A 23,109-nucleotide genomic window follows, 5' to 3' on the forward strand; every position below is an offset into this window, starting at 1 on the left:
GCATTGTGCAAAGGCAGGCAGGACCAAGGCTGAGCCCCGATCACAAGACCCCTTAGAGCCCCTTGGAAGAACAAAGTGTGGACATCTGAGAGCAGCAGGGCAGGGAAAAGCTATTGCTCAGCACCCTGGGTCATAAATCCTCCAGCTCTGGATTGTGACCAGAGGGAAAACTGCTCTCCAAGATAGGAGGGTTTTCCCATTATTCTTGGCAGGAGGTGGGGAAAGAGGAGGAAGGCCTCTGTAAAGAAATAAGTATTTGTTTTAAGCAAATAACTTTAAAGACAGGTGGTTTTCATTTTGAGAACAAAAGTGATGTTTTAAACAGTTAGAGGGTTACTCCGGATACCAGCCACCAGCTTGCCAAGAGAGGGAACCAGGGCCTTGGGGTCTGGAGGGCTCCCAAAGTGCCACAGTGGTGATGGAGGCCGACAGGGCCGGGAGCAGCCAGCACAGAGAAGATGCTCGCAGTCACCAACTACTGAAAAGCCATCCACGTCACTGACCATCCCAAACCTCTATTCATTTAAGAAAGCTCTGTTGTACACCTATTGTGTACTGAGAATGGAGTCAGAGGCTTGGGGAGTCAGTGGAATAAGACAGACCTCCGCCAGCCCTGCGGTGGAGATTCCAATTGGGGAGATGGCAAGTGCCAAGCAAGCCAGTGAGGCAACCAGGGATTTACTGTTACAAGTGCTCTGCAAGAAATAGATACGGTGACATAACAGGAAGGGAGAAAGGAAACAAGATGGAGGAAGTCCCTTAAGATAAGATGGCCCAGGGGCTTCTCCAAGTAACACCTGAAAGAAAACAGAGCAAGCCACCCAAGTAAGAGCCAGAGAAAGGGCACTCCTGGGAGGGGACAGGGCAAGTGCCTGGACTCGGTGGTGGGATTGAGCCAGCAGGAGCGGGGCAGTGGGGGGCAGCACTGGCGCTGTGGAAGGGAGCGGCCAGGTGTGTGGGAGATGGCCACAAGGCTGGAAAGGTTGTCGTGTGCCAGGCTACACGAGGTGCCGCCGGTCATGGGCAAGAAAGTGGATTTCAAAGAAGAACAACAGAGAGCTACTGAAGGCTGGTACACTGCGATACATGATTTTGATGCAGGTTAAGATAAAAAGTACTCTTAAATCATCACACGCCAAACAAAGTGCACAGATGACAAAGTGTCTCCAAAATCACTGATAAAAATTAGCACTGTGTTGGAGCTCGCAGACCGTTATGGACTCTTGCCAGCTAGAAGCAAACAATTTGAGTCTAAATATGAGATGAAATATAAGAAATTCAACTGGGAAAGCGGTGGGAGAACTTGTGACTGGCAAGAAAACATTCTTACTACCAATTAACTCACAGTTAGCAAAGATAAAGCACAGGGTAAAGCTAATTAACAAGACAGACTCTAGAAAATCCCCTAAACAGACACATGCCCATAATGGGGGAAGGCATCTGGGAACGAACTGACAAGTACACGGGATGCCTAAACCCACGAACAGGTTAACTGAAACAACCTGCTGGAATGTCACCATGACAGTGCCCTACACCTACTTCTGATTCAGAAATCAGATCAACTACTGAGCACTTTTCTTCGAGGTTTTTTTTTTCTTCTCCCTTGCACTGGCTGAATATAGGTTTCTATAACTTGGAAACTCAAAGCTGAATGAGAAATGGCTCTTCTGAATGATCACTGTCCCCCTAGGATTCATCACGTGGCCTCCTGACCTGGGTCTCCTGTCCTGATGATCCTTAACTCAGATGGATCTCAGACACAGCATGACCCATGCTCACCATCTGCCAGAGACCACCTTGTCTTTGGGGGTTGGTTACCTGACCTAGGCTAAAAGGGCAACCTGGGGCTCTGGTCTTGAACAAAGCTGACCCTAAGATCAAGTCCATGACACCAAGCAAGAGAACTTGGAGGCCACAAAGGTTGCCTTGAAAGAAGTCAGGAAGGCAACATGGGTGGCACTTCCTGGAGTCCAGCACGGTGCTCGCACTGACGGTACAATATCCCGCTAAGAAAGGAGAAGGGGCACGAAGGGCAAAAATACATCATTTAGCAAATGCCCACCAAGTACTAGTTACTTTCACATTCATGACTTCAAATAATCCAGCAATCCCACAAAGGGCAAAGATAGTGATTTTCAGATGGGAAGAGTAAGACGAGGAGAGATATTTGCCAGTGGCCCAAAGCTGGCAGAGTGAGGATCTGAGCTTTGCCTGCCACTTCGACTGGCATCTAGCAGCAGGGCTGCTCTCTGGAGACACCTCAAGCTGACTTTCTGTCCTGCCTTCTAACTCATTCTTCTCTCCTTCCCATCACAGGGAAGCTGCTTTCCACACCTGGCTTCATCCCAGGCTTCCAAACCTGCCAGCTGCCTCAGAAACATCACCTGCTCCCAGCCCTTGATAGGGACACTTCGCTGATGAAAGGGATGCCTGGGTGTGGGGGGGGGCGCAGAGGGAGAAGGCTCTGCTGGCTGGGGCATCCCCTAGACAAAACTCATCGTTCGCACTCAGGAGAAGGGAAGAGCCCTCACACCAAATGACAGGGCTGTCCCAAATCTTTACAGATGTTACTACCAAAGGGGCTTGGCCAAAAGCTACTTGTGTCACAGAGGAAGGCCTGGGGAAAGAAATTCCCTTCCGCCACAAACAAGAAAACTGAGACCAGGTCCGAATGGGAAACAATGTTGCTCACCATCTCGGAAGGACGGAGCTGGGACCAAATTCCCCATCATGCCTCCTCCCTCCTGGCCTAAGAAGTAGTCAGACAACAGGCTACAAAAGATGCCGGTGTAAGAGCAATGGAACCAGATGTATGGCCTACTTACAGTCTCAGCCGCCTCTGCAGCACTCAGGGCTTTGGCTGTGGAAGGGTCCATTCTGTGGAGTCTGAAGTGGTGGTTTCGGGCTCACTGTGTCTGAACTCTGGGCGGGAGTATGTTCCGTGCTCGCCGAGAGCTGCAAGTCTCTGATTCACTTGGCAACAGAATTATTCTAAGCATCCTGTCCCGTACCCAAGCCGCCTGCCCCTCCCACTACACGTTCACACTGGGTGGTTTTTTTTTTTTTTTAAATTCTCTGCACTAATTTCTGTCACAAATCAAGGGAAACTAACTTTTCAAAATTAATCCAATCTCTGGCATTTGAAAGCATGGAACCTTTCTGACTGAGGAGGAGGACGAGGAAGAAGTTGTAACGTTGGAGAGAAGAGTGGGAGAACCGCAAAGTCTGCAGTAACAGCAAAATGGAGATTATTCAAGACAGCTGAAACACTCCACCCAGCCTCCAGGAGGGGACATGCACGGGAAACAAAGGGCATATGGTGTTTGCTTTCTTCAACATCCGTTCTCACCATTAAAGAGCTGCACCAGAAAATGCTCATTACTTACATGACGACAAACCTCGCTCCAAAACAGACTTGAAAATACAGATCCTAATCAAGTAAGTTACTTTGCAAAGCAGAGGCCTACCTTGAGTTTTTTATTACATATAAAGCAAAATTTAATAAAGTCCAAATAACTGGCAGAATGTCTACTTGGCTTAGTGAAGAGTGAATTATACTCGAAAGAAAGTCAATTTTTGTTAATGTCAAGTTCATATAGTAACTCAAATACTGACATATTCAGGACAGGATTTCATTTTTTTTCCCCAATGAGAGATTCCAGGGGACTAACTTAATAACTAGATAAGAACAATATTCTAGCATTTACTACTAGTCATGTGTTTAAACATTTCCATCCTAAAGCGAACAGGTTTTTCTAATGAGACTTAAATCATTGATTTCCCACAAAAGTTTATGTTACCACCATTTCCACTATCACCCACACTATTACACTGTCCAAAGGTAAACCTGAGTGCACCCCGTGACCAAATGAGGATGAACTCCTGAATTGGTGAGACCTGAGCTGATGATGCTTTTCACAGACACATGAAGCGAGGGTCCAGCTGCAAACCCTCTCCCCATACCACGATACCACGAGTAGAGGTGGCTCCTTCCTCCTTCCCTAGCAGAGACAATTAGTGGTCGCTGACAAGGAGCCACAGAGCCACCCATCCCCCAGAGAGTCCCCTCCCAGCTGCAGAGAGGCAGACTCATCAATTCTCAGGCACTCGCCGGTTCAGGGTGGGCAACAGGAACTAAGCGCACACCAGCAGGGGCTCCGCGTACGTGTAGGCTATGTACAAGGAAGCAGAGCGCCCCACCGCCAGGCCGTGCCATTCTGCAGCTCCCTGACAACCACCGAGAAACCAGCCCTGGGCCGGAGTTCCTGGCAGGACCACCGTGGGGGAGAGACAGGAAGCACACGGGTCTCTGATGTCACCCTGAGCAGATGAACACACTGCCCTTGGGGTCCGCCCACCCTGCAGCCTGCCCGTTAGGTGGGGCAGCAAAATCACAGCCGACGGGAATGGGCTGAGCCACGGCTGGGAAGTCAAGAGCAGGGGTTTATAATATGGCGAAGAGACACCCTGAAGTGAATACACTCACGGAAGACATTCCCCTTAATGTTAAAGAAAACGGAGAAATTACAAAGATGAGTGGTTGGTTGCCTGTGGCTGGGCTTAGAAGTGGAGAGTGACAGCAAATGGACACAAAAAGTTTCTCTGGGGCGTGAAGGACGTGTATGAAAATCAGATCATGGTGATGGTTACACAATTCTGTAAATATGCTAAAAACCATCGAATGGGACACTTCAAGTGGGTGAATTGTACAGTATGCAAGTTAGATGTCAATAAAGCTATTTTTAAAATAAGCTACATGGGGCAGATGCTCATTCCGGAGAAATTTACCTGTTAAAGAAACTCTTCCTCCATCCACATCTGACGGCAACATGCCTCTGCTTAAAATTGTTCCTTTGATGCTTCCTGATCACATCTAGGGTCCAAATTCCTTACAAAGGTACACAAGGCACCTGTCACCTCCCAACCTCGCATCTCCCCCCCCAACCCCCCACCTCTGCTTCCCATTGTACTTCTTGGCAAGGCTTCCTTCTAGAGACTTCTCAAACTGCTTCCCCCTCCAGGCTTCTATTCACACTTCCTTGGTCCCTCTCACCATCCTCTTTGCCTGATCTGTTCCTTCCTTTCCTGCCCCAGGTACTAAGGTCCCTCCCCTTGGGCTCCTTTGGCATACTACATGCACACCACAATGGGTTAGAAAAGTGGGTTTCCGGGTCTGTCTCACCCACCAGGCTATGTCCTAGAGCCTTGCCTCTGCAGCAGGGAGGATTCAAGCAAAGAGAAGCAAGGCGCTCAGCACAGTTGGGGCTCAGGGGCTTCTCACAGGGTTCTGGCTACAGATTGTGGGTGCCTGTGTCCCTTGCTGGGCCTGAAGTCACTATAGGAAAGCAGGTGTGTGTCAGAGCCACATCACTTGGAACTTGCCTCTGGCTCTCCCACACTCAACTTTTTTTTTTTCCTGACCATGGCATTTCCCTTATCGTTTTTTAACCCTCAGACAAGGTAAGGAGCTGGGGCAAAGAAAATTATAAATGCAACAACAATGGGAAACACTTGGTCTTGAAGGGACTTTTAAAAAGGGACAAAATAAATAAAGGAAAACCAGGAAGATCATCTCCCCCCTGGTGTCTTACCTTCCTACACGATCTCACGGGGAAAGATTAACAATAAGATTTCAGAAATATTATAAATTCAGTTGCTGGAGAGCCTCAGTTATCAAAGAGAGAGAAAGTCATACTGTGAAAGGGGTGACCCACAAAGCCCCACCATGGAGTGATGCATTACAGCAGAGCCATCACCCAGCCTGCCCCCCCACCACCACCAGCTTGTCGGGCCCTCCGCTGGAGAAATGAAACCCCAGACCCAGGCGCGTGGGAAAGTGCTGAAATAACACTTTAAACAATTGTGATGGTAATTTCAACTCCTACCTCATCATCATAGCTTCTCTTTTCCATATTTGGGCCCTGGCTCCCCTGGATGCACTCCAGGAGCCTCCACAGACATTATCTAATGCAAAGCAGGTCAGCAAACTAACCATTAAGTTCTCTCTCTCTCTTCTCCGCACTCTCTGATTTCAGCCAATCTGGACACAATCATCAAGAGCCAGCCAGTTCCCTTCCAAGGGGAGTGGCTGTCAAGATTTCTCATGGAGTTTAGGTCAAACAGGAAGCTCTTAGGATGTCAGAAAGTTTGTCTTTAAACATCTCAATCTGATTCCTACAGGGAAGTTTTCAAAGCTGTCATTACACAGCCCCCCCACCACCGCTGCTAAAAAAAAGACAAAGCTGGCAGATTTATTATCAAACCACGTCAGTAACTACCACCCCCAACCCCAGGCCACCCAGATATCTGTGTAACCTCCGCCCTAGTGACTCTAGTTCACTCAGTCGGCTGTGGGCTGGGAAGCTCTGCGTTCAGACTCCCCCAGGTGATTCAGATGATCAACACAGCCTTGAGAACAAGGGCTGGGGACCTACACCCCCGGCTACTAAAAGTAGCCTCCCCTGGGGGCTTGTTAGACATGCAGTTTCAGACTCCTCCCACCCCAAGCACCACCCCCCAGTCCAGATCCCCTGACCCGAATGTTCATTTTCACAAGATCTCCCCTCACACACCCCCACACTCCAGCCCCCCACCCTCCATGCCATCTCCCCCAACAGGACACTGTTAGTGTTTGAGAAGTCTGGGCTCTACCACCGTCTGGCTTCAGAATTTCCTAGGTAGTATTTTGTTTCGCCTTCACAAAAGGAAGAAGCAGCAGTGGGAAGTCACCATCAGAATTCACATTCCTAAATTTTTCAGGATCTTACTGCTGAACAGGGCCAAATCCTGCTCCCTCCCTCCCCACCCTCCAGAAACTATGAGTAGTCACTTTAAATGTAAAGGGAGTCAAAGACTAGACACAGCCTGTTTTGTCAATTAAAGCAACGCGTTTTTCCATTTGTGCTGGCAGCATCAACACCTGTGGTACTGCGCATGTCTACCAGCTACATTCGCCTCCTATGCTGTCAAAGCAGCAGAACCTGCAAAGTCTCTGATGTTAAAGTGCTCTACATGGAAGCAAAGCATTGTAGGAGAAATCGTTCTTGGAACTAGTAAGAACCACGAATTTCATCCATTCTTAAAAATCAGTATACTTGAAGAAACTTCCTAAAAACGTATATACTTATTTCCCTTCTTCAAGTACCAATCTGAGGCTTGCATAGGAAGTGGGAGTCCCAACTGAACGTGCCTGCATATAAAAATCTGGGTGGCTGCATATTAAAAAAAAAAACACACACACACAAAACTCAGGGCACCTGGGTGGCTCAGATGGTTAACCCCTTAACTCTTATTTCGGCTCAGGTCATGACCTCAGGGTTGTGAGATCGAGCCCCTAGTCGGGCTCTGGGGCTTCGCATGGATTCTGCTTGAGATCTTCTCCCTCCTTCTCTGTCTGCCCCTCCCCCTGCTTGTGCACACACATTCTCTCTCAATAAATAAATAAATAAATAAATAAAATCTCTAAAAAACAACAACGACAGGCTTTAACAACTCACAAAAGCCTAACACCCAGCTCAACGATGATTCCCAACAGTTTCTCAGAACCTGACAGATTTGGATAACCCCTCATGCTAATTACCATTCGGTTTGTTGTGGTTTTAATATAGCCAAGGCCACCCAGATATCCTGTACTGTAGTACAATCAGGCGTGAGTGAGCACTTGAACTCTGGAGTTTAATCACCCACAGGCTCAAATCCAGGTTTAGCACTGACTAGCTGTGCTCCTCTAGGCAGGTTACTTAACTTCAGTGGTCCATGGGAAGTGTTGTATAAAAGTTTGCTGTTTTTCTGACCCAGAATGTCATACCACATAAATGGTACAGATAATAAAACTATGTACACCGCAGGTGTTCAATTATTATTACTGGTCAGAGAAAACTCCACCCAGATTACATTTCTTTCAATGAATGTTTCATTACCAAATACCAGCAACCTTTTCATGTGTCAAGAGAGGAGCTCATGGGAAAGTTCTTTCCTTTCCTCTAATGGCAAAAAACAGAAACCAATAAATATAATCATCCTTTTCATCCAATGCAAAGTTCTCCCTCTCCAAACATGTACTTAAGGTTTATTTTTAATTTTTTGAAAGAGAGAGAGAGCACACACTTGAGTGGGGGGGAGGGACAAAGGGAGAGGGAGGGAGAGAATCTTAAGCATGTGCCATGCCCAGCACGGAGCCCAACTTGGGGCTCAATCTCACAACCCTGACTGAGATCCCAACCTGAGCTGAAATCAAGAGTTGGACGCTGAACCGACTGAGCCACCCAGGTGCCTCTTAAGGTTTATTTTTATTATGACTTATTTATTCTCAAACAATAAGCATTATTATAGAAAAAATAAAAAGCACTGAGCCGGTGAAAGATGCAGTCTTCAAAACAGTAGACCAATGACACCAGTTACAGTAACAGTTACTGAGATCATAAATGCTGATTTCCAGAATGTTCTCAGTAGACAAATGCCAGACAAAATTGCCTTCACAGTATTAATATTATATACTTACATATGTAGTAGTAATACAGCAAAGGGAACTGGGATGTTAAACTATTTAAAGTCCCCATTTGCAACAGTTTTGAGGCACTCATACTAAATGAACAGATTAAAGATGGTTCACCATGTACTTATTTAGTCCATTTCCCTAGGCAGTTTCACCAGCCAATGCTTTAAAATCAACTGGGTTAACATAAGAATTAAACAACTGTATTCATTGTGCTTTTATCAGTCTTTATTCTTTAAGAATACCCATCTGTTCAGTTCTTACAATGCAATCACACAAAGACAGGCTCCTGGGGTTCAAATACCAGGGTTAACCTTTAATAGATATGCAATCTTCATCTCCGGGCCTCAGTTTTTCCATCTGTAATATACGAATAACCACTACCCAGGGTGGGGGGTGGCGGTTAGGATTAGTGGAGTTAATGCACATTCTCTACAATTACGAAGAATAAATAATACACTTCTACTAGATAAATAATGAGGCCTTAACTCACAACAGCAAATTCATGTTCCTTTTCACTCAGGGCCAGGTTACAAGAAAGATATTATAGAGTCTCCTGGCCCTGCAAAATGAGGGGAAAGAACAGTAATTTCTGTAAGTGTTTAAAGAAAAAGTATGTGAGCAGGAGAGAACCCACCCACTACTTCCTCCCTAGGTTAGCCTTGACAGTGACACAGCTGCAGGGGTTGCTCTTATCAGCAACATTCTCATAACACTGTTACCCTCCAGAGCATTAATATTAGACTGGGGGTGGTCCAAGCTTATTCATGCCTCAGGGCCTTTGCACTTGCTGTTCTCTACTTAGATGGCTCATAGTAATGGCAGGAGCCTCCTAATCATTCAGGTGTGAGCTACAATTTCACCTTCCCCAAGAAGCCTTTTCTGATGACTCTGAAACAGCCCACACATTCCACCAGTCAGTCACTCTATCCTTTTCCACTCCGATATTTCTTTGCTGCATATTTCACTATCTGTAACTATTTTTTTTTTTTTTGGTTGTCTGCAGTTATGCTCTCTCTTGTTAAACCCATTCCTAAAATGGCCCCTGGCACATAAAGGGCCCTCAGTGGGGTGAGGTAGGTAAGGTATGTGTATCTATAGTTTGATAGTTCCAACGGCTGTGTCGTATCTGTCAGGTTCTGATGACCGTTTTATCTCTTCAGAATGCTTTTTCTTACCTTTTGGCATGTCTTGTGATTTTTGGTTGAAAGCCAGACATTTTGTATAGGACAGTAGATACTGAGGTAAATGAGACATTATGTGCGGGGATTTAAGTTAATCTCGTCAGAAGTCAGGTCATGTTGAGGTTCATTGTTCCTATAGACATGAGAAACTTCAAATTCCTCTAGGGATCTTTTCTTCCTCCCCTTCTTGGCTCTGGGGTTTCCCTCTGTGCTGCTCCCCAGAAAGAGTCTGTCTCTTAGAGTTCTCCCTGCTATATAATCCACTGTTGTTATTCCTGGAGGCTTGATAGCATGCTATGGTAGGGTGGGGAGGGCTGCAAATATTCTAAGACTCCATCTTTGGAGTACACAGCAGGCCTCTATCTGGCAGTTAGCCTCCACAAGTGCTTCTGTCCCTCCTCCAGGAATAGAGCTCCCCCACCTCCTTCCCCCAGCTGTACTGGGTATGCTCCAGTGTTCTCAGTCTACAGCCTTGAGGCCCTTCTCCCAGAAGATTAAGACTTTCCTTAGGTGGGGCGGGGGGGTTGCTGCTGAGCTGGATGGAATTCTTCCCCCAGCTGCAATGGTATTTCACCAGTGCCCTCATACCCTGTCCTTCCCACTGCAGAATAAGCTTTTTGTTCCTTAAGGGAGAAGAAAGTCTGAGTGGTTTCTCAGTGGCTCCTAAGCCAGCACCTCCAGCCTGCACCAGTAGTTTTCTTCAGATTTTCCCATCTTCCCTGTAAGGGCCAGGTGGCAGTCCTGGAGGAAAAGCCTGCAAAAGAACAGGACACCTTCCTACTCCTCTGCTGCCCCCAGGAGCTTCGCACTCGCAAGCTATCCCACACGCAGCCTCCAGCCATTTGTCAAATTTTTAGCTTGATCTTTCTACCTAGTTCTGTGGTGTCTGGTGGCTTCTGCCTCTGGTAAGCAAATGTTCAGGCCTTATGTCTCAGAAAGTGCCGCTCTCCAGAGTTTTAAAAGGCTGTTCGCTCTGCAAACTCAGTTCTCTGTCAATTTCCAATCTGTCCAGACTTTTTCTTGTAAGCGTAGGAGGCACATCTTTGCAGCTCTCTACATCTCTGAGCTGAAACTGGAAGTCTATTTATTGATTTTTTAAAGAATCAGAAGTATGACAAAATGGTAACATTTGATGAAAGAGGTGGTGGGTAGGTAGATGTTGATATTCTCAAGCTCTTCTATATTTTAATAGTTCAGTAACATTTCAAAATATAAAATCAAGGTGTGGGTGGCCATGGTGGAAAATAGTACTATAATATAAATAGGCTGACATATGTATACAGCCCTTGATTCTTGTTCAATAATTTAGAGATCACCTGAATCCTAAAAAAAAAAAAAAACAAAAAACAACAAAACAGTATTTTAGGCAACACTTTCAGAAGCTGTTCTAAAAAAATATAAATCACCCCAGTACACCATTAAATTTCAGTGCTGAAGAAGTGATAGAAGAAACTAAGGTTAGAAGAATTGATGTCCTCAAAGAGAACAAATTATTTGTGCATGCTTATAAATAAAGTATATAATGATATTACATGTTAATCGGTTCATTGTCCTTTAAACCGACATCCAGCCATTTTTATTAATATTCATGGGAATTTGAAGTCACTGATACACACCCTGGTGGACCACAGGTCATTCAGCAAGTGTCAGATCCCAGGCTGCAAGGCGCCATGCAACACCTAGTAACCACCCAACCTGTAAAATCTTCAGGCTGCCACGCCTCCCCTCACCCACATTCCCAATTTAATACAATCAGTAATCATATGTAAATGAAAGCAGCAACAGCTTGCTGAGATCCATCTCTGGAAAGAACTTTCCCTTTTTACTTAAATAATTCACTATCTTAGATAATAGCAAATAAATCCTATGCTATGAAAAAAATGAACCATTAATGACTCCAAAACTTCAGATTAATCTTAAGGATTGTATATTACATTCAATTAAACCAGATGAATATTTAACATGTTCCTTCTCTGTACTTAAGATCATTCTAGCCCCTCTGGGGGGAAAAGTGGGTGGAGATGAATAACCCACCCATCTTTGCCGTCACGACAGACACAGGGATGGGTCACAGGTCTGAGAGGAACTCGATGAGCGCGCACTCTGGGAATGGCAAATGCATGCTACAGGCCAAGACTGGCCCTGCAGTAGGTTTCATTAACGAAGAGAGTGACTTCTGATTCTTTGTATGCTTTAATATTCACACGTACATTTCAGTTAAGAGGGAAAAAATGATATAGTTTTTAGTAAAGTGGATGAATTGTCATTTGGCTTTCATTATACCAAATAATGAACAATGCTGAACCTGTGGTTTTAATTACTCCGTGTGGCTCTATGAGATGCACCCCAGGTAGAACTGCAATCAGGGTGACCAGTTAAGACAGCAAGAGAACACACTCCGCCCTGCCTCAGAACCAGTGCTTGTCAACTGTGCTCTGATGTCACAAGGGCTGTTTACAAACCAGCTATGTCCCTGCATTGCACCAGGCCTGAAATTAGATTTCATATCCAGCTCGAGGGCTGGGGGCTGTACTCAGCTTCAAGTTGGCAGCATCCTAGACTGGATTGTCATCTTAAAATATCTGTTAATGGAAACCATTCAAACTCAAGTTTTTAAATAAAAGCAAGAGTAAAATTGTATAAAAAAATATCAGAGGGTAAAAAGGAAGGTGCGTGGATTTTTCAAAATAGATTTATTTGAGAGAGAGAGAGAGAGTGCTCATGCATGGGGGGAGGGGCAGAAGGGGAGGGAGAGAGAGTCTTAAGCAGACTGTGCTGAGTGCAGAGCCCGACATAGGGCCTGGTCCCACCACCCTGAGATCGAGACCTGAGCCACAACCAACAGTTGGACGCTTAGCCAACTGTGCCACCCAGGCGCCCCAAGGTGTATGGGTTTTTTAACCACCACTGACAAAAGAAGCCCTCACTATAATTACATGGATTATATGTACCAGAGAGCTCATCTGTCATGTGATATTTTGAACCAAGTAACAGAGCAGACCATGAAAAAAAAAAATCAGTGAGCACAAAGAAGCGATTTCTCAGTATCTGAAACCACACAAACCTGACATGCTCCATATTCAAACATGTATCCAAGTTCCTATCTTATGTCACCAGAGCCCCATGTCATAATTCCTCATTTAACACAGAATAGCTAAAATTACTTTCATACAGAAGATGCATTTTTTTAATAGGCTGGCAATTATTGCAGTTTCAAGATTTGCAGAGGAAAAGGTTGTGCACACACACTCAGGATTTTGCAGTTGAGAGGAACAGTTAAAGAGTGAACTGTGACTATAAGCCAAGCTGTTAAATAGCAGTTACAGAATGACAGCAATAAACCTGATTCCTTTTCCATCTGCACCCCTGAAGGCCCCACTGTTACAGTGTGACTACAGTTTTAGCAGTTTTAACTTGATAGCACTTGTGGGTTTAAACAGTTATAATGTATCTTTTGCCCATAATCTGTCGACCTCTTCATTTGGACGTCGTTTCTTTACCGGTTTCTTTGCCATGAATAGCGTGTGGTCAGAAAGCAAGCCCCGTGTGACCGAGGGCTTGAGCATCTGGCATCACATTGCAGACAACGAGATACTGTGGAAACACGCACAGCCTTGCTAAGAATATATTCACGTTTTAACACTTAAGTCAATGCCAATTATGGTTTATTATAATCATGACTAAAATACACATCTATAGTAAATATTTTAAAGGCAATTTTAATCTATTTTTTCTTCCATGATGTGCAAAAACAGCCCCTTATTTGGTTTTAAGCTGGCCCCTGCTCTCCTGGTACTAGCTATCTCAGATCTCGACCACGGCCTCATTTTACAGACAAGAAAATCTCATCCCTGAGAGCTCCAGCACAGCCGCCGCCGAGCTGTGCTGCTTCTTTAGATGAGAAAGGCTCAGTGTAAGAGGACAGAGCAGCCAGGGTGTCCCCACGTGGCCCTGGAACTGAGCAGGGCCCGAGCGCTCCCCCTCATGGCTGCCCCAGGCCTTTGACGAGAGCCCGGCTCCCATGGCTCCTCACTCTGGGCCTCCATCTGGGACCACCTGCCTCAAGAAAGCCTGGGCAGGATGTGGTTTGCCTTGGACAGCCTCTCCTCTTACAAATGAGGCAAGCCCACTGTGTTTTTCACCTAGACTCCCAGACACAGGATATCAACATTGTTGGTTTTCTTGAGAAAAACCTGGTGGTCCCAGAGGAAGTATGACAATAAATGAAACACCCTTTCCTTCATGACAAGCAAAACAGGCAGCAAAGAGCTAAAACGGGCTGACCGAATGCACCTCATTCCACAAACAGCTAAATGCCTATGTGTATCTGTGTGTGTATGTGTGTGTGTGTGTGTGTGTGTGTGTGTGTTCATATGGTGTGCTGTGACCACACACTGGAGACATTCACATTTTTATCTTCACTCTCCCTCAATGTCCCTCAAGATCTCTTGTCTGTTCATCCCCGTTGGCAGACAGATGGTGAGAGCTCCCCCTGAGCTGGGGGCAGGGCCCGGTGGTAGGGAATACATTATTTCAAATCCCCTTGTGAGCTAAGAAACTCCAGTGAAACAAAATGTCTCTGGGCAGCCCCTGGAGGTGTGCTGCCCACATGACCCTTCAGGACAGAACTGGTGCCTTCAGGCTCCACCCCAACTTGTTTTCCAGCCCAGGTGACAGGCCCTGCCGGGGGAGCAGTGGGGGAAGGTTGATTGCTAGGGCCTGCCCATGCCAGGCTCCTGAGCAGTGTTTGCTCAGTGCTCAGAAGCTTCCTGTCAGGCTGGCTAGGATGGCAGCCTGAGGCTCCCCTGCCCTGCTTCCCGCCCTTTCATCTCCCAAGGGTGTTATCTCCCCTCCGCAAATACACCTCCTGCACCCCTACCTCCATCTCAGTGCCCACTGCCCATAGCACCCAACTGACAAACACCATACCTCCAGATTTTTCCAGCCTCTCAGAGTGGCTCAATACTTAATGTTGATCATTAATATTTGCTGACTGATTAATATGCATCAAACCCAACTCTGCATTGCGCTACACTCAGGATTTCATGCATCCTCCCCAGTACACTAGCAAAGAGGGGCACTACTGTTGCTACTACTCCCTGCTTCAAAAGGGAAACAAGCAGATACCCAGAGGGAGTAACTTCCCAGGAACCCAGAGCTAATAAACTGAGACTCACACTTCCAGGATCTTGGGGCATTGCTACTCCCAGTCCAAGCCCCACCGAGACCCAGGAAGCAGAGCCCAGGTCCGCAGCCGCCGCCCTGCACTCCATGCGCCTCCATGAAGCCGGGCTGAGAGCAAGCGAGCTGACGGGGTCCACAGCTCACAGCAGAAAGACTGAAATTCTCGGGCCGAAGGACAAGGGCACAGCAGATTTTCTGGCAGCACCCAGTGTGCACACCATGAGGAAAGAGGAAGATCCACCCATCAATGCTACATGCTACAGATGTGTTTGCATGTATTTCTCTACCCTCACCCTAAAAAGAAATCTAATCATACCTTAAGTGAAAATATGATCTCAAAAATGTCATCAAGTCAAAGCTGAATGGATGAGATGAAAACCTAAAATGTTTAGCTGTCCTGCAACTTGATCACCTATGAAAAAACTTTTACTCCAAAATTACCATTTTACTTCAAATGATTACCATTTATTCCATTTCATATTCTTTTTCAAGTTTTTATTTAAATTCCAGTTAGTTAAAATAGAGGGCAATATTAGTTTCAGGTGTACACTACAGTGATTCATCACTTCTGTATATCACCTGGCGCTCATCACAGGTGCCCTCCTTCATCCCCATCACCTGTTTCCCCTATCCCCCGCCACCCCCACTCTGGTAACCAGCATTTCTCTAGGGTTAAAAGTCCTTTTCATATTCCTCAATAAACTTGGGAAAATGACACGCATTCCTTAAGGCTTCCTGGAATAAAGAAGATTTCATGCAATGCATCAAATTTACTCTGTGCTATAAACTTGGAACGTTCTGCTTCCTGGTTTTGGAGACACTAACCTTTTTTTTCATGTCAGAATGTATCAGTCTGAAGAATGTGTATATTTGGCAGGCCTATGAACCAAATTTTTAAAATTCTATTTCTTATAATGTGGTTTAAGAGCTCCAATAATAGTGATCAGATAAATAAAAAAAAAACCCTAGAGATACGCTTTACATAAATGCATGAACATAATAGAAGAGGTTTTATTTTTCATTTTTCACTTAAGAATAGTAGACATTTTCATTTATATGTCCATACGTGGACTAATTCTGGAAAGGGAAAAAAGTGTCCTATGAGCTCCCCTTATACCAAGTATTCATCATTACTAGTAATAACAATATTAATAATGTATAGCTGGACTCTAGGTACATTATTATTTATTCATCCTTCTGTTCTCAGAGCCTCTCAGTATCCGGCACACGATAAAATACATTTAGCTCTTACAGAAACTCTACCAGGGTATTAGTACTGTCACCTTTCAAAGAGGAAGAGCTGCTTCAGGAAGAGGAGGAAACTTCTGAGGCTGCACAGCTGGTGCACCATGAGCAGGGATCATGCCCCCTCCTGAAACAACTTCTCCCCTTGCCTTCTAGAACATTCACTTGCCTATTTTCCTCCTCTTTTGGCCATTACCCGTCAGTCTCAACGCTGGGGTGCCATACTCCCTCTCCAGGCGATTTCATCTCTTCTGGGCTTCGAAGGCCTCCCAAATGCCTATCTGCAGCCTGGACCTGGTGCCTGAACTCTAGACCCACATCCTTAACAAGCTTCCTGGTGGTCTGCAAAAAAACCCTGGGTCATCCGTCCCTCTTTTCTCTCACTACACATCCAGACTGATCAGCAAACCCTAGTGGGGCTGCCTTCAGAAATATCCAGAATCTGATAAGTAAATCCTGGTGGTATTACCTTCAGAAATATCCAGACTCTAAATTTCTCCCTGCTCCCACTACCAACACCCTGGTCTCCCCTGGATTCCTGCGTTGGCCTCTGACCTATGCTCCCTGCTTCCATCCTTGCCCCTAGTGGTCTGTTCTCCATAGGGCAGCAAGAAGGAACCAGTTACAGCATCCCTGGTCACATCAACTCCACTGCCCAGAGATCCCTTGATTATTTCCATCTCACCCAGAGTCCCAAGTCTTACAGTAGCCCTACCTGATCTGGAGCCCTCTACGCCCATCTTCTGACTCTCTTACCTAGCCTTCTCCCCTCTAGCACACTGGTCTCTGTTCTTCCTCCAACACACCAGGGACTTTCCCTCCTCAGGGCCTTTGCATATGCTGTTGCCTCTGCCTGAAAGCTCTTTCCCATGATCCCCCCACAGGTCTCTCTACCTCGCTGGCTCAAGTCTTAACTTAAAGGCCACCTTTTCAGGGAGGACTTTGCTGGCCTCCCTATCATCAATTGCAATCCAGTCCCCAACATTCATATCCCCTTCCCCTAATTTTTTCTCCCTCCAACATGCTATAACTTATATATTGTTTCTGGTTTAATGTCTGTCTACTGCAGCAGGATTTAAGTGCCATGAGAGCAGGGGTTTAGGTCCGACCTATTCACCCATGTATTCCCTAGTGCTCAGAACACAGGAAACACTCCACAAGCATTTGATAGATGAACGAGTGAACCTCAAAGAGCTCAATTAACTTCCCCCAAAATCAGAGAGCTCAGCTCAGACTCCAAAACCAGCGCTCTGAGTCACCGGTTTGTGATCAAATAAAGACGCTTGATCAGTACACACCCAGATAGCCACATATCTGATAAATATCAAACCAAATTGCACAGCAAGAGACAAAGTCCCCTAGCTCATTGGGTACTTTCATTAATCTTATATTCACTTGGAAGACAAGAGGAATTTAAAAAATAGCAACATAGAAAAAGTAATACACGCCTGGGAGCTACTTCAATCACAAGAAGCTGAAGGCTGCATGCACCTTAATCCCTGAGGAAAAGTAAACATGTCAGATGAAAACATTTTTCTTTTTTTTTATTATTTTTTTAAAGATTTTTATTTATTTATTTGACAGAGATCACAAGTAGGCAGAGAAACAGGCAGAGAGAGGAGGAAGCAGGCTCCCTGCTGAGCAGAGAGCCCGATGCAGGGCTCGATCCCAGGACCCTGGGATCATGACCCGAGCCAAAGGCAGAGGCTTTAACCCACTGAGCCACCCAGGTGCCCCACATTTTTCAATTTTAAGTAAATTTTTTCAAATCTTCGAAATAAAGACACAAAACCCCTCCACTATTAGCATTTTCTCCCTATACAGAGGACTCGGTAGTTTGTAGGTCATACCACATGTACAATTCCATAGCCTGCTTGTCCCTCTCAGAGCACACGTATTTCTGCATTACTGTACACAGCATGGGAGCCCCACATTCTAAGGCTGTGCAGTAACTTGTCAGCAGGTAATGAAGTCAAAGCTGATAAAAAGAAAAACAAAGAACACAAACATCAACCAAACATGGAAGCCTGCGACCACCGTTCAGCACGCCATCTTCAAATCGACTTCCAGCCCCACCACTGAACCTGGCCCAGGTGCATTTCCCAGAGACCAAAAGAACTAGTTCCTTTGGAAATGCTCAGGCCATATTGCTTCCAGAAGTCAGAACCTAAGACCGTGGTCTATTTAAGCGGCCATTACCACCAGTGTCCCAAGAGTGAGGGCCAAGTACCCAATGGTGTCAATAACCACAAGTGCAGAGAAACAAGCAACAAAGATAGTCACTCATTCAACAAATATGGATCAGCACTGCTGTGCGCCAGGCACCGAGGATACAATGCTGCACAGAGGCCATGGAATCGTAGTCCAATAGGGAAGAGAGCTATTTGTCAAATAGCCACAAAAACAGATTTAAAATTCCAAGAGTCACAAGTGCTACTGAGGACAGAAATATGGCACTACAAAGGCCTGTAGAAAATGGGTATTTATAAGTCAGGAGGTCGAGGAAGATTTCCCTGGGAAAGCATGAACTGAGCTCCGGGGCTGAGAAGGCATTAGGGGGTGCAGGGGGATGGAGGGGGATATGAGCCTGGAAAGAAAGATGGGGGTCACAGCACACAGGACCTTGCAGACTGACCACATTCAAGAGTTTAGTCTTAAAAACAAGGGAAGGCCAAAGATGGATTTTAAGAGTATGTGGAATACACGGGGAAAGGGGAATGGGAATGACCAGATTCACATTTTAAGACCATCAGGGTAGCCTCAGTGTGAGGTACAAGCCAAAGGGGCAACAGAGCAGACGGGAGAGGAGTTTGTCCCAGGACACAGGGCCCAGATGGGTCCTACATCCAGCCCTTTCATCCACACTGTCTCTGAGGCCCCTACTTCTCCTCACCTGCCCACTACTTCCACCCTCCTCCACTCCTCTTCGGCCCTCCCATTCTCCTTTCATTGGGTTGGCCAGTTTTCAGGCCAACTAAAGACAAGGCCAAATGATAATGCTTCCCTGGACCTGTGCAGGGGGCGGAGCTTCCCTAAATTGCAGCTGTGACCATCACAACACGATGGCAGCATCTGACCATCCAGAGAGGTAACTGGAGCACCCAGGATGGGCTGGAGATGGTGGTTTACGGAAAATACTCACAAACAAGTGATAAAAATTGTACACAGAGTCCCACGAACCCTTAGGCCAGCTTCCTCCAGTGATGATATTCTGTTTGACTAGAGTATAATATCAAAGCAAAGAAATGGACATTGGTTCACTTCTTTTACCTGTACTACAGATCTTTAGTTCTCATCAGGTTTTCCACGCACTGATTGGGGGGGGCACGTGTGCGTGTAACTATGCGATTTGATGCAGCACATAGATGTGCACGACCACCGTCACAATGAAGATACAGAGCTGTTCCGTCTCCACAAAGGAACTTCCTCGAGGTACCCTCTTAGAGTTCTACCAGTCCTCCCCCAACCCTGCCACTCTCCCTTGGCAACCAGTGATCTGTTCTCCAACTCCACAGTTTTGTCATTTTGAGAGCATAATGTAAAGAGAGTCCACAATATATAACGTTTGAGATTGGCTTTACTTACAAAGTACAATTCCCTTGCGATCCGTCCAAGCTGTTCCCTATATTCATGCCTTTTAATTGCCGAGGAGTACTCTGTTGTATGGATGGACCAGAATGTGTTGAACTATTCACCCATTGAAGGACATTCCGGCTGTTTCCAGTTTGGGCCTATTCGAAATAAAGCCACTCTGAATGCTCCTCTACAGGTTTTTGGATGGACATAAATTTTTAGTTCTCGGGGATGAACATTCAAGAGTACAAGGGCTGGGTCACAGGACAAGCACATAGTTTTATAAGAAACTGTCAAACTGTGCTCCAGAGTGGCCGAACCATTTTACATCCCCATAGCAACGGACAAGAGAACCAGTTTCTCTACATCTTTGCCTGCATTTGTATTATTGCTATTTTTTAGCCCCATTCTAATGCCCATTTTAATAGACACATAGTACTATCTCATTGTGGTTTTAATTTGCATTTCTGTAATGGTTGATGGTGTTGAACGTCTTTTCATATGCTCATTTTCCACCTGTATATCCTCTTTGGTGAAATGTCTGTTCATGCCTTTAAACCATTTTTAGTTGGATTTTTTGGCTTCTTGCACTGTCAGTTCTTTATACATTCTAAATACAAGTCCTTTGTTGGACAGGTGGTGAGCAAACAGTTTGTTCCAGCCTGTAACCTATCTTTTTATCCTCTTCACAGGGTTTCTCACAGACAAAAGTTTTTAATTCTGAGGAAATCTAATTGATCGATTTCTTCCTTAATGTTCTCTTGGTGTGATATCTAAGAACTCTTTGCCTAGAGGTGCCTGGGTGGCTCAGTGGGTTAAAGCCTCTGCCTTCGGCTCGGGTCATGATCCCAGGGTCCTGGGATCGAGCCCCGCATCGGGCTCTCTGCTCAGCGGGGAGCCTGCTTCCCCCCCTCCCAACCTCTGCCTGCCTCTCTGCCTACTTGTGATCTCTCTATCTCTGTCAAATAAATAAATAAATAATTTTAAAAAAAAAAGAACTCTTTGCCTAGGCCTAGGTCCTGAAGATTTTCTCCTGTTTAATGCTAAAATTTTTAGTTATATGTTTCCCACTTAAATCCCTGATCCATTTTGAGATAAATTTTTTTACAAGGTGTAAGACTGAGGTTAAAGTTCTTTTTTTTTTTTTTCGGGTCTGTGGATGTTCAGTTTTTTCAGCTGAAGGCTCTACTTCCTCCACTGAATCACTTGTGTCTTTTTGTCAAAAATCAGTAGGGCATATTTGTGTGAGACTGTTTCTGGGTTCTCTATTTTGTGTCACTGGCTTATGTGTCTGTCTCCACCAATACCACACTGTCTTGATTGTTAGAGCTACTACACTAAGTCATAACATAGTCCTAGAAGTCCTTCTACCTTGCTCTTTTTCAAAATTATTTTAACTGTTCTAGGTCCTTTGATTTTCCATACACATTTTAAAACAAGTGAGGCTACTAAAAAAAAAACTTTCCTGGGATTTTGATAGGAATTACCCTACTGATAGATTAATTTGGAGAGAACTAACATCTTCACCTTGTTGACTCTTCCAATTCATAAACACAGTATAACTTTATTATTCATTTAGATCTTCTTCAAATACTTTCATCAACATTTTGTAGTTTCAGCACATATATCCTGTGTGTGTTTTGCTAGATTTATATCTAAGTAGCTCAATTATTTTAGGAGTGATTGTAAATGGAATTGTGCTTTTAATTTGGGTTTCCATATGTTCATTGCTAGGAAATAGAAAAATTAATTTTTGTGTGTTCATTTTTCTATCCTGTGACCTTGCTGAATTTACTTATTAGTTCCAGAAGTTATTTTGTATATTCTTGGGATGTTCTATGAGAGAATCATGTCATCTGCAAACAGGGACAGTTTTATTCTTCCTTTCCAATTCCTATGTCTTTTACTACTCTTCTCAGCATTGCGCTGGCTGGGACTTCCAGTACTGCGGTAAGAGCAGATATCCTCAGCTTGTTCTCATCCTCAGGAAGAAAGCATTCAGCCTTTCACCATTTAGTATAATATTGATGTAGGGTTTATGGTTTTTTGTAGATGCTATTTATTAAGCTGGGGAAATCCCCCTCTATTCCTACTTTGCTGAGAGTTTTTATCATGAATGGATGTTGAATTTTGTCACATGTTTTTTTCTGCATCAATTGATATGCTTATGTGATTTCTTTTCTCCTATAGCTTGTTGATATGGTGGATTACATTAACTTGTTTTCAAACACTGAAGCTGCCATCATACCTAGAATGAACCTCTCTTGCTCATGGTACATAGTTCATGTTGCTGGATTTGTTTTGCTAATACTTTGTTGGGGATTTTTCTGTCTCTGCTCTTGAGGGAAACTGATCTGTAGTTACTTTTGTACTGCTGGTTTTGGTACCAAGGTTTTGGTACCAAGGTAATACTGACCTTAAAATGAATTAAGAGGCATTCCCTCCTCTTCTATTTTCTTGAAAAAATTATGTAGAATTGGCAAAATTGAACTCCTGGGACTTCATCAAGATAAAAAGCTTTTGCACAGCAAAGGAAACAAACAGTCAACAAAACCAAAAGACAATGAACAGAATGGGAGAAGATATTTATAAATGACACTACAAATAAAGGGCTAGTATCCAAAAATCTATAAAGAACTTATCAAACTCAATGCCCAAAGAACAAATAATCCAATCAAGAAATGAGCAGAAGACATGAATAGACACTTCTGTAAAGAAGACATCCAAACAGCCAACAGACACATGAAAAAGTGCTCAACATCAAATAATCCAATCAAGAAATGGCAGAAAACATGAATAGACATTTCCGTAAAGACATCCAAACAGCCAACAGACAAATGAAAAAGTGCTCAATATCACTTGCCCTCAGGGAAATACAAATCAAAACCACAATGAGATACTACCTCACACCAGTCAGAATGGCTAAAATTAACAAGTCAGGAAATGACAGATGTTGGCAAGGATGCAGAGAAAGAGGAACCTTCCGACACTGTTGGTGAGAATGCAAGCTGGTGCAGCCACTCTGGAAAAGAGTATGGAGGTTCCTCAAAAAGTTAGAGCTACCCTACAACCCAGCAAGCACACTACTGGGTATTTACCCCAAAGATACAAATGTAGCAATACGAAGGGGCATGTGTACACCAATGTTTATAGTAGCAATGTCCATAGAAGCCAAACTACAGAGAGAGCCCAGATGTCCATCAACAGATGAATGGATAAAGAAGATGTGGTGTACACACACACACACACATACACACAGGAATATTATGCAGCCATCAAAAAAATGAAATCTTGCCATTTGCAACGATGTGGATGGAACTAGAGGGTATTATGCTAAGCAAAACAAGTCAATCAGAGAAAGACAATTATCATATGATCTCACTGATGGAATTTGAGAAACAAGGCAGAGGATCGGGGGGAAGAGAGGAA

The 23,109-nt window shown here is 44.7% G+C and overlaps 1 protein-coding gene across 10 annotated transcripts in view; it reads right to left on the reverse strand.

Annotated features, from left to right (window-relative positions):
- The window catches only part of SH3KBP1 (SH3 domain containing kinase binding protein 1), a 335,619-nt gene that overhangs the window by 240,491 nt on the left and 72,019 nt on the right, over window positions 1–23,109 (reverse strand). The window lies entirely within an intron of this gene.

The sequence above is a fragment of the Lontra canadensis genome, unplaced genomic scaffold, assembly GCF_010015895.1.
Source record: "Lontra canadensis isolate GAN:19392208 unplaced genomic scaffold, GSC_riverotter_1.0 scaffold116, whole genome shotgun sequence".
NCBI lineage: Eukaryota > Metazoa > Chordata > Mammalia > Carnivora > Mustelidae > Lontra > Lontra canadensis.